Source organism: Spermophilus citellus, assembly GCF_964194105.1.
Source record: "Spermophilus citellus genome assembly, contig: SCAFFOLD_58, whole genome shotgun sequence".
Classification (NCBI taxonomy): domain Eukaryota; kingdom Metazoa; phylum Chordata; class Mammalia; order Rodentia; family Sciuridae; genus Spermophilus; species Spermophilus citellus.
The window spans coordinates 1,934,943-1,945,610 of NW_027672891.1; the positions used below are offsets into that span (position 1 = coordinate 1,934,943).

General features: G+C 42.4%; 1 protein-coding gene across 1 annotated transcript in view; it reads right to left on the reverse strand.

Annotated features, from left to right (window-relative positions):
• Window positions 1–10,276, reverse strand: part of LOC308640432 (phosphatidylinositol 4,5-bisphosphate 3-kinase catalytic subunit delta isoform-like) — a gene marked incomplete at its 3' end in the record, with an annotated part of 30,758 nt that extends 20,482 nt beyond the window's left edge. Inside the window, 1 exon segment of the mRNA XM_081312353.1 lies at window positions 10,182–10,276.
• Window positions 10,277–10,668: the final 392 nt, after the last annotated feature.

Sequence of the window (10,668 nt, forward strand, 5' to 3'; positions counted from 1 at the left end):
GTTTCAAGTTCTAAAACTGTGAACTCAATAAACCTCTTTGCTTCATAAGTATCCGGGTCCATGTATCTAGTTATAAATACAGCCTACTATAGTGTTATTGTTTCTGCCTTCTCCCAAGACTATTCAACATACTAATAGCTGAACTATGCATGGAAAGCCATTTAACAGCTGGGCCTAATGAGAATTAGAGAAACTGCATCCACTTCTTTCCTCATTTACTTTCTGATGTTAGTAGAGAACACCCCCCTGAGGCTTCCTTGCAAAGAGATGCAAAGAGCGTTGGAATTTTTGAAAATGCACATCTAACTGGGCACAGTGGTGCGCACTTGTAATCCAGCAACTCAGGAGGCTGAGACGAGTGAAATGCAAGTTTGAGGTCAGCCTGGGCAATTCAGTGAGACCCTGTCTCAAAAATAAAATAAAAAAAAGGCTGGGGGATGTGGCTCAGAGGTAAAACAACGTGATTAAATCCTCAGAATCAATCAATCAATCCTCCCCCCTCTCTATCTCTGTCTCTCTATCTCTATCTCTATCTCTGTCTCTGTCTCTGTCTCTCTCTCTGTCTCTCTCTCTCTCTCTCTCTCTCACACACACACACACACACACACACACAGAGGAAAAAAGAAAGAAAGCAAAGAAAATTCACATCTAAACCTGTATCTAATGTACTATTTTACTTAAATGATGAAAGAATTCCGAGTTTGAAATTCATTTTCCTTGGAATTTGAAACATCTATCCATTTTCGTATAGCTTTTAGTGTTTCTTTTGCTTTTGAAAAAGTCCATGGTAAATCTGTTCTTTGATCAGTATGCAGCATTTTTCCGTCTGGTGAGGTTACTTCTACTTCTGGAGGCATTTTGTTTCGTTTTGTTTTTTGAGAAAGGGTCTCACTACATTGCTCATGCTGGTCTTAAACTCTCCAGCTTAAGTCATCCTCCTGCCTCAGCCAAAGGCTGCAGCTCACTAACTGGCTCTGGAGCTCCTTGGTACAAATCCATTCCAGGCAGCTGCATCCTTCTCTTTAGAATTTGCCTAAAGTCTAGTCTACATCCTCACTTGTTCGCCGAAGTTTGGGTCATTTTCTTCTTTTGGGACTGCTATTCCTATGAAGACGACCTATTTTGGCTAGAGTGTCAGGGAGATTGGACCTTCTCCAAATTATTAACTGCAAAAACATATTTCTCCTCCCTTCCCCCAAACACTGCTTTCTTCCCCAACTTACCTCTCCAGAATGAGCCATGAAAGACCACTAGCAAAATCCCTGCTGCCTGGCAGCTCAAATGTGCTTTGGTGGCACTGAGCATCATCCCACTCTTGCCTGACTCTGAGCTGCTTATTTGTTGGGGAAAAAAAGAAAAAAAAAAAACATACATGTAAAACAGAATCTCAGAAACCTCCAGTGCAAGCTCTTACAGGACTTTAGCCTAACTGCAACTTCTTCACCCCTGTTTCCCTTCCTGCATGCCACTCCCATTTTGAATGACTGGCCCTTCTCATGGCCTTTGCCAGTGCCATCCACTGCTAACTTTGGTGGTACTAAAGCATACCACAGGAGTATTTCCAGACCCTGGAACAGGGTCATACAGATGACTCAGATGAATTTTTTAGAGTTGTTTGTTAATTTTATTTATTTTTTTTAGAGGAAACTAATTGATCAGAGCCATGCCTGGGTTCTAATTCAGGTTGATAGCTGCAGAAAGTAGATTGAGAAACTTGAGAATTTGACCATGTGGATCTGTTTTCAAAGCCCAATCTAAAGGAAAATTCATTCCTGTTGGGCTGGAGATGAAATGAAAGGATGTGAGGGGGGGGTCACCTGCTCACTGAATTTGTGGTGTTACTTCCTCCACCTTGGGAACTTCTGGAAATACTCTGATCACAAAGAGTGGAAAGAAACAGAGGAAGAAAGAAAAGACCTGACAAAACACCAGAGCTCCAACCCAACTGGGTGAATTCCAGAAGAAGAATCTGTCCCTTCTCCCAACCCTGGCCCTGGGCACAGCTACCTGCACAGTCAGCCTGGACCCAGCAGGTGTGCTGGGGAGGGCTTCTTAAGAGCCACAACCCTAAAACAGGGCTTCTCTGTGAGATGCAAGCAGAACCTTAGAAACCTACTGGAAGAGGCATGTGCTAAACCAGCACATTTCCCAGGGGCCAAGCTAGAGCCTTCTGGGCTGCCAGCCCAGTTCCTGGAAGGATGCTCTAGGGACCCTGCTGCAAGAGCAGAGGAAAGTGGGAGTGGATGATCCCTTCCCTCAACATTGAAGGAGGATAGCCAGGACTTGCCAAGACATTTCTGGGGGAGGAATTGGAGGCCAGTACTAAGGGATAAGGAACAAATAACTGCCACTGCTGATCAACAGAGAGAGAAATGTTGGAGATACCCAAATGTGGAGAGCAGTGACACTGAATGGAGAGCAGTGTCTGAGTTTGGGGTCTCTAATGACCTCATGGCTGTTGCACGCCTGGTGCCTGAGAATGTTCCTGTGCAACGGCACAGGATGCTTAGCTGCTATGGCAATGCCCTGTATGAGGAGGCTCTGTGCAAAAGTCTTATTGGCCTCAACCTTAAACTCAGGCACATAGCTCCTGGGCATAGAGGAACTCTCCTGCTAGACAACCACAAAGTTCCATTTCTGAGGTTTCCCATTTAACTGTCACTTTAAAAAATGGACTTTCTTGAGCACTGCACAAAGTCCTTAACATGGAACATTGCAACTGTGGATTGCAACTGTGGAAAAGCTGCATAAATGTTTCTAGCCCATTTACTGTCTGAGTACAAAGAATAAGGCTTGTGTAGTCTTTAACCTGAAAATTAGACATATATAAATAAAGACTGCTGTTTAACTCTTTAAATCTGCTTCTCCATCAGAGAGAAGCACTCCAACTGATCCCAGCAATTAATCTTTGAAATCTGCATGTGGGAGTATTTTATTTTCTATTCCCCATTGCCCCTGGCCAGATCCTGCAAGAATAGCACATTGGCCATGGCACCAAAACACATAAGAATGGGCACAGGGAAATGAGAGGGATCACAGGAACATGCTTTTAGAACAGGAAGGACATGGCAAAATATGTGATGGAACCAAGAAAAGGAAGAGACAAAGAAGGCAAGAAAAGAATTCATCCTCAAGAATTCAGGTCAGGAAATGAGGATCCAGGAAAGAAATCATAAGAGGGTGGTCAGGGGAAAGACATCTCCTCGCAGGGAGCTGGCCCCAGTCTCTGGACCAGGTCTGCCCTCCTCTAACCCCACCAGGTTCAAGGGAAAAGTTTAGTAGGAAATGCTAGTGAGGTACTGAGCAGAGCAGGCTAGGTCCAGAATTGAGGTAGGAGAGGGGATGGCCCATGCAGAACTGCTTCGTCCCTCTTGTCCCAAACAAGGCATCCTTGTCTGGAGATTGCTGAGGACCTGGCTCCTCCCATCAAGGGCAGTGGTCAAGACTCTGGGGATTCTATCACCTGGTAGGCAAAAAGGATGTGATCAGAGTAGGAGAGGAGAACATTGCACTTGTCCAGACAATTACAGTGTGGTTGCAACCTCCTGCCTCCAGTTGTGACCTCCTGCACCTGTTGGTATCCTCAGTGGGGATGTGTCCACTCTGGGGGATGCCCCAACCTCCCCTAGCCTCCATACAGCAGATGTCCACATTCTCCCGTTCCACACATCCTGGGCTGAAAAAGCCCAACAGTGGGCATTATGTGGAAGAGGGTGCTGGGAACCCAGAGAGATCCTCACAGTTGTGATTTCTACCAAGTGTCAGAGCCTGAGGCTGGGTTTGGTCTCCTTGGATATGCTTGCACACAGTAGTTGGGTCCTGGAGAGACCAGAGGTTGCCAACATTTGTGTTGGGATGGAAACCACAGGGCCTGGGGCAGGCCTGCAGGGAGAGGTGCAAGCAATAAGAGGGCTTTGGAGGAAGGACATGGCCCAGGATATGTGGCCCAGGGCAGGTGTCCTGGGGCAGGTGTGGGACCAGAGCCCACCCACTTCTGGTGTCACCAGAAAATGCTCACACCCTCAACTAAGCAAAGTGCTTACCAAACAAAGTAACTCAGTCTTCCAAGACCCCAGTTGCTCAAGGCCGGGCCTTTGGAGTTCTTTATTCAAATCCCAATACCCAGAGCAGGAGCACGACTTGGGACTCAATGCACAATGATCCTGATCTTGGTGCCTTAAAACCAGAGGACAAAAGGTGCCATTTGCAAAGTGTGTGAAGGCTGGTGATCTACCAAGCCTCTTTTATGTTCAAACCTTATGGAAAATTATATATATATATATAATTTTTCCATAAGAAAATTTACTAAAATAGTGCCTGAAGCATAAAAAAATAGTTATTTTTAAATTATAAGTTTAAATTCCACCCCCATGGTACTTTCTATCATACTCACATCATCTCTGCTATCCTGTTTTAAATTACAGGCAGCATCTGGGCAGTGCTTTCCTTCCAGGGACTTCAATGATTCTATGTAGAGTCAACTTTGCACTCTTCCTTCTACCACCTCCACCTTCTCATTCCCAATGTATGGGATTCTCTCCAACTGTCCTAAATGTTCTCCAGTATTGTGCATCTTCAAGTGCAAAATCTCAATAGTTCCCTACTAACTACCTACCACAGGATTAGGGGATCATTTTCCATCCAGAGAAAATGGCCACAAGGAAGCTCCCACCAAAGCCACAAAGTTTGAAGGAGAAGATGGAGCTTAACCTGTTCTTTAAGGGAAGGGTAAGAATGCAACAAGCAGAAATTAAGAGAAAAAGGCAAAGTAAATGCCATGAGAAAAAGGGCAGTGTATTCCACATCACTTCACAGGTATTGACAAGTAAAAAAGAAATAGGAATACTGATTATAGCCAACTAAATGGAATGTGGAAAAAGGAATGAGTGAAAAGAGAGGGAGAGAAACACTTACAGGATACAGAAAAAAGAAATTTAAATAGATACAAAGGGAGGATGGGTGACTAAAAATGCCAAAATGAAATTAGAAAAGTGGACAAGAAAAAACAAGATATATACATAAACAAGGATAGTCCCCATTGTTTTTATGTTGTTCTTTTCGCAGAAACGGGGATTGAATCAAGGAGTGTTCTACCACTTAGCTACATCTCCAACCTTTGTTGTTGTTGTTATTGTTGTTTTACATTGAGACAGGGTCTTGCTAAATTGCAGAGGCTGGCCTCAAACTATCGATTCTCCTGTCTTAGTTTCCTGAATCACTGTGATAAGAAGCATGCACCCCCATACCCAATAGAATTGCCACCTTGTTTGCAAAATTTTAAATGAGAAGAAGTATTCCTTAATGTTTAGCTTACCAGATAATGACATCAAGGTGCAAAGCCAGTAGGCAGATTTGAGATTTTTCCAACTCCAGATTAGAATATCAATAAAACTATAATACCTGATATTGCAGACGAAAGAGTCCTTTATTCATTCTGACTTAACAATACCCTATCACCCACTACTTCCTCCCCAAGGCTTGGCTCCAGGAATTGCTCCAGTAAACAGCAAGTTTTCCCCCCTCACCCTATTTCCCAAAGGACTCACCAGCACTCTAAGCTCAATCATCTCCTATGCTGAACATGATCACACCTTTTCACAAGAGCATCACTTTCCAAATAACTGTAAATCTCTGACAACCATGACTGCTTCATGTGTCATTTGTCTCTCTAAAGGAAGTTAGGGTACTAGTAAAGCAAAATGAGCTCTCTAAAATACTTGCTAAATGAGATTACCTCAACTCTTCAAACCTAATCCTAGGTAGAGGCCTACTGATATGATTACACTATGATGCATCCTTCTCCATAACTGAGAATCTTCAAATACTTATTGACTAAGAGTAGGAACAGCAGTTATGATAAACCATCAATTCAGTCTTACAAGTGGTAAAGGACATAGAGCAGGTTTTATATGGGACAATCACTAATATAAGGTGATTCTGAATTATTTCAATGATATTAAGATTGTGGAAATTGTTCCTAAAATAATTGAGTTTTGTTATAAATGAAGAATATTCAAATTATGTAATTAAAACAACTTTAGAAAACACATTACTGCATATTAGCTCAATTTAAAATTTGTCAACTTTGATTACTGAAGACATTTGTGTATATATGTAAGCACTTGATCAATTACACTGATCAATAATTATTAAAAATACTAGGGATGAGTTAACAGGAAAAAAAAACAGGCTCTTTGGTTTCAAATCAAATCATACCTGACATACAAGAAAAAGACAGTTTATGTTGCTGCTAAAATGGGAAAGACTATGAATCTTTCATAATAAAGGTGGTGACAATCCCAGCTTACACTTGTTATTAACCATGTGTCAAGCACTATTGACTGAGAATTAACCTGTTTTCTTATCTGCAATATGATATATTATATATCTCATAAGGTTGTGTGAGGATTAAACCAGAAATGCAAAACTTCAGGAGTTGCAATAGCTAAGTGATCAATAAATGGTTACTATTGTTACCATTTGGGACAGTGCAATCCGGTACCCAGGTTTATTGTGACCACCACGAATAAGATTGACGCTGGTAGAGAGAGAAACTTCAAGGACAAGACCCACTAGTTGTGCAGGGAACAAGCACAAGAGTGTATCTGACCTTATGACCTTAGGGTTTTGTTATTAAGAGCCCATATTCTTAAATCATAGGTATTGGATGTGAAATTCAATTTTAGAGTCAAATAAAAATGTGACCTTGACTTTGAAAGAAAAATAGAAAGTACCTTGGGCTATGGTGAATGAGGAAACCCAAGTTCCAACTTAAGGTAGCTATTACTACTATGCCTTTATTCTGAAGCTTGGTGAGTTGCAAATGATGGCATGGCCAATATCTTCTTCGACCAGAGTGTTATCAGACTTCTCAAAAACAACTTAAATACTAGTCTGGAGGCAAGAGCACAAAAATAGATAAGAGAAATAGGGAGAGGATGATGTACTCAAGGTCCCTTAGAGCAACACAAACAACAGAAACCAGGAATGAGTTGTATACATAACCAGGGAATCTGCTTTGGCAGTCACTGTATGCTGAGCTTCCATCAGAGAGATGATAAGTGAAGTGGGCTTAAGTAGCTGTGGCTAATTTAACTAGATGTAGAACATTATGTCTTCAAAATGTAATGAAAGTTTTGGAGCACATAATGTGGAAAAAGGAGATTCAGATAACATAATCTTATAAATGACTAATCATTCTGTGAGTTTTCCCCACCAAAGATGGCTATTTATCTTCACAATAAATATTCATGCTGCATCTTGAAACAAAAAGAACTATTCATTAAGGATGATAACCCTCCATAATAGAAATCCTTAGAATAAATTTTTAAAGTTAGAAGAGCATTTTCACATGAATAATAATTGCCCCTTAAAATCCCCTGGATTTTTCTACTAAAATGTGGCCACAAGAAGCCTCAATTTTTTTTAAATATATCATTTTAAGAATTATATACAGCAGAATCAAATGTAAGTTGTTAGAAAAATGAAAAAAAATTACATTGGTCTACGGTGAATGAGGAAACCCAAGTTCCAACTTAAGGCAGCTATTACTACTATGCTGTAGAACTGCCACAGGGATGGCTGGCCCAAGAAGGAAGCCTATTAATATTAAAAGAAGCTAGAGACCTGCATTTTTATTTAAAAGTATTATTTCAAATCCTAACCCCCACATAAATATTAAGCAGGTTAAAAAAAAAAAAAAACTCTTGGCAAGCCATTTTCCAAGACCCTGAGTTTACAAATTCTATGCCCAACCACACTAGAATTTTCATGGCATTCATAATCTTCTCAGGTCCTAATTTTTCCCTAGAATTTTGCTTTCTGAAATTTGCCTCAGCTTATGGAACCAGAACAAATGAAGCATAAAAATGCTAAAAAAAAAATACACTTTCTGTATTTTCATTTTCTTGACCTGATTTAGGAGAAATTCCAAAACAGGCACCGGAGAGTAAATCAAATTAGTACTATACATAAAACTCAAACTCCTTAACAATAAGTTTTATTTCAATTAAAATATTTCTATAACAACTTCTGATCAGAAATACATTAACTGAAAATAACTCACTTGTAATGAAAAGCAGACTGTTAAGGCTAGTAAATATTTTTCTTTATTTCTTTTCTTTTAATTTTTTTTTCTGGTATCAGGGATTGAATCCAAAGTACTCAACCACTGCCCCCCCCCCGTTTATAAATTTTGAGACAGTGCCTTGCTAAGTTGCAGAGGCTACCTTTTAAATTGTGATCCTCTCGATTCAGCCTCTTGAGCAGCTGGGATTACAGGTGTGTGCCACCCTGTGCAGCAATCCTTGCTTTTTACAAACCATTGTACCTTTTATTTTTAAAAGAATTCTTGAACCTTTAGAATTCTTAGCCAAGGACAATGAAGGAAAACACTCTCCTATGGTTTCTGATTGATGCTTTAATTTGGATTTAGCTCATCATCAGTGTAGTATGTTTGTTATATTCTCCTTAATACCTCTTCTGATGTTATACTGACAATTTGACCAAATGAGTTTAAAAATATCCTGAATATTTGAGTGTATTTTATAAATTTACAATCACTAGTGCTTAACATATTGTTTATAATATTAGCTATTTTACAGTTCCCCATCTAAAACAATCTACTGATGGAAAAAAAATGCTGCCAATGGTTATACTTCCTCTCCTCCATAGCTTCAACAGTGCCTGAAGACTCCTTCCACCAAGTTGCAGATTATATGCATACTAAACATTTTTCCCTATCTTATTTTTGTTCTTATTTTTGATGACTCAAAAGTCACTGACCCTGTCTTCTGGGTTGTCTTTTTGGCATTGTCCACTCCCACTTGCATCCTTAACTGCCAATTTACTTCATCCAGGATCCATGAGTATTTGCCTGAGTGTTAAAGATGCAGGTGTTTTAACAATCAGTGCTTATTCTGGAAGCCCAAAGAAAGCTAGTATAGCAATAGCCGCATGGGTCAATTAAGGTATTTAGGCATTTGTTTCTCATCTGTCTCATGGGATAATGCTATCATTAGCGAATAAACTATGATAATGTATTTAAAGTGTGCAACACACAGACAATAGAGAATAATGGTGCTATTGGCCAATACCGGTTATCCCACTCCATTTAGCATCTAAATCAGAGACAGCTATTTCCTACTTCAGCAGAAGGACTTTAAATTGAAATACCACACAAGACACACGAGTCTGTTTGAACTACTGCAACCCAGCTCTATTAGGAGTTTTTAATAACCACCGTAATAATTCATTTTATCTTTCAATGCAATATCACTTCCAAAGTCTGAGGAGTCACAAAATCAAGGATCCTCTACATTGTGAATACACAATGGAAAATGAGATGCAGAAAGAGAATGTGAGGAGGGGGCACACATATTTTAAAATAACCCTATTTCCACTTAGAATGTGCAACAACAACAAAATAAATCCCAAATTCCAGCAGCACGATCAGATGTTTCCTAAGGAAAACAAAAGGCTAGAGATTGTGCGGAAAGCTCAACGAAAGTAAGTCTGGATGTCTGTAAAGGATCATTCTCAAACAAACGCCATGGGAACTAGTCAGACGCCACCCCATCCATTATTCCCGAATCCCAATCCCAAACCCTGACAAAAAGTTGAGAGAGAATCAGACACAACACAGATCCTGTGGTACACCAGAGCACTAGCAAAGAAACGCAGGAACACAATGCAGAAGCAGCTTATGATTCCCAGGTGGGAAAACAGGAGAAGGCACCCAACTGGCTGCAGCCCCCTGGGGAGCTGGGTGTCGGGAGGAGTTGGGCGCAGCTCCGTGACTGGGAGGCAACGTCCTGGGGAAAGGGAGGAGGTCGGGTGTGCGGGCTCATAGGGACTCCGGCCGGCATCGCGAGACAAACGCCCCACACTCACAATTCTGCCATCCCCGCTCCTTCCTGCAGCTCCCTTCAGTTCTCCTCAGTCGCTCCACCCCGTGGGTCCACGGAACCCGCCAAGCAACAGCACCCACACTGTCAAGAAAACCTCTAGAGTGCGCCTGGACCGCCTCATGTCCACCCTTGGGACAGAGCTGCGACCTGCCTTCTGCTCAAGCGCACAGGAGTGCAGCGAGTGCACTCGACCAGCAGGATCCAGGTGGGAGCCAGGAGGGAATGAGGTAGAGCACTAACCCCAGTGCGCAGGGCAGAAAGGCAGTGCCTTACCCGCCTGCGGTGTGGTGCGTCCAATTCACCGAAAAGTCTGAAACTGGGCATCCGGCTAGGCCTTACCCCACTGCTTGCGGCTGGTCCACCCTGCCAAAAGTCCGAAAGTGGGCGCGGGGCGCTGCCTTAACCCCGCCTGCTTGCGGCTGGTCCAACATGCAAAAAGTCACAACCTCCGCGTGGATGGGCGGTGCCTTACCCCCGCCTGCGTGGGGCTGGTCCACCCTGTGAAAAGTCCTAACCTGGGCGGTGCCTTACCCCACCTCCGGAGCAGGGAAAGTCTGAAAATGGGCGTGGGGAGGTGCCGCTCACCCAACCCGTGAAATGTCCCAACCTGGGCGTGGGGCGCTGCCTTACCCCTCCTTGGTGCCAGTCTACCCCGCAAAAACTACCAACCTGGGCGGGTGGCGGTGCCCTACCCCGCCTGCTGTGGTCCACCTTGCCAAAAGTCCCAACCTTGGCGGGGCGGTGCCTTAACCCTCCTGAG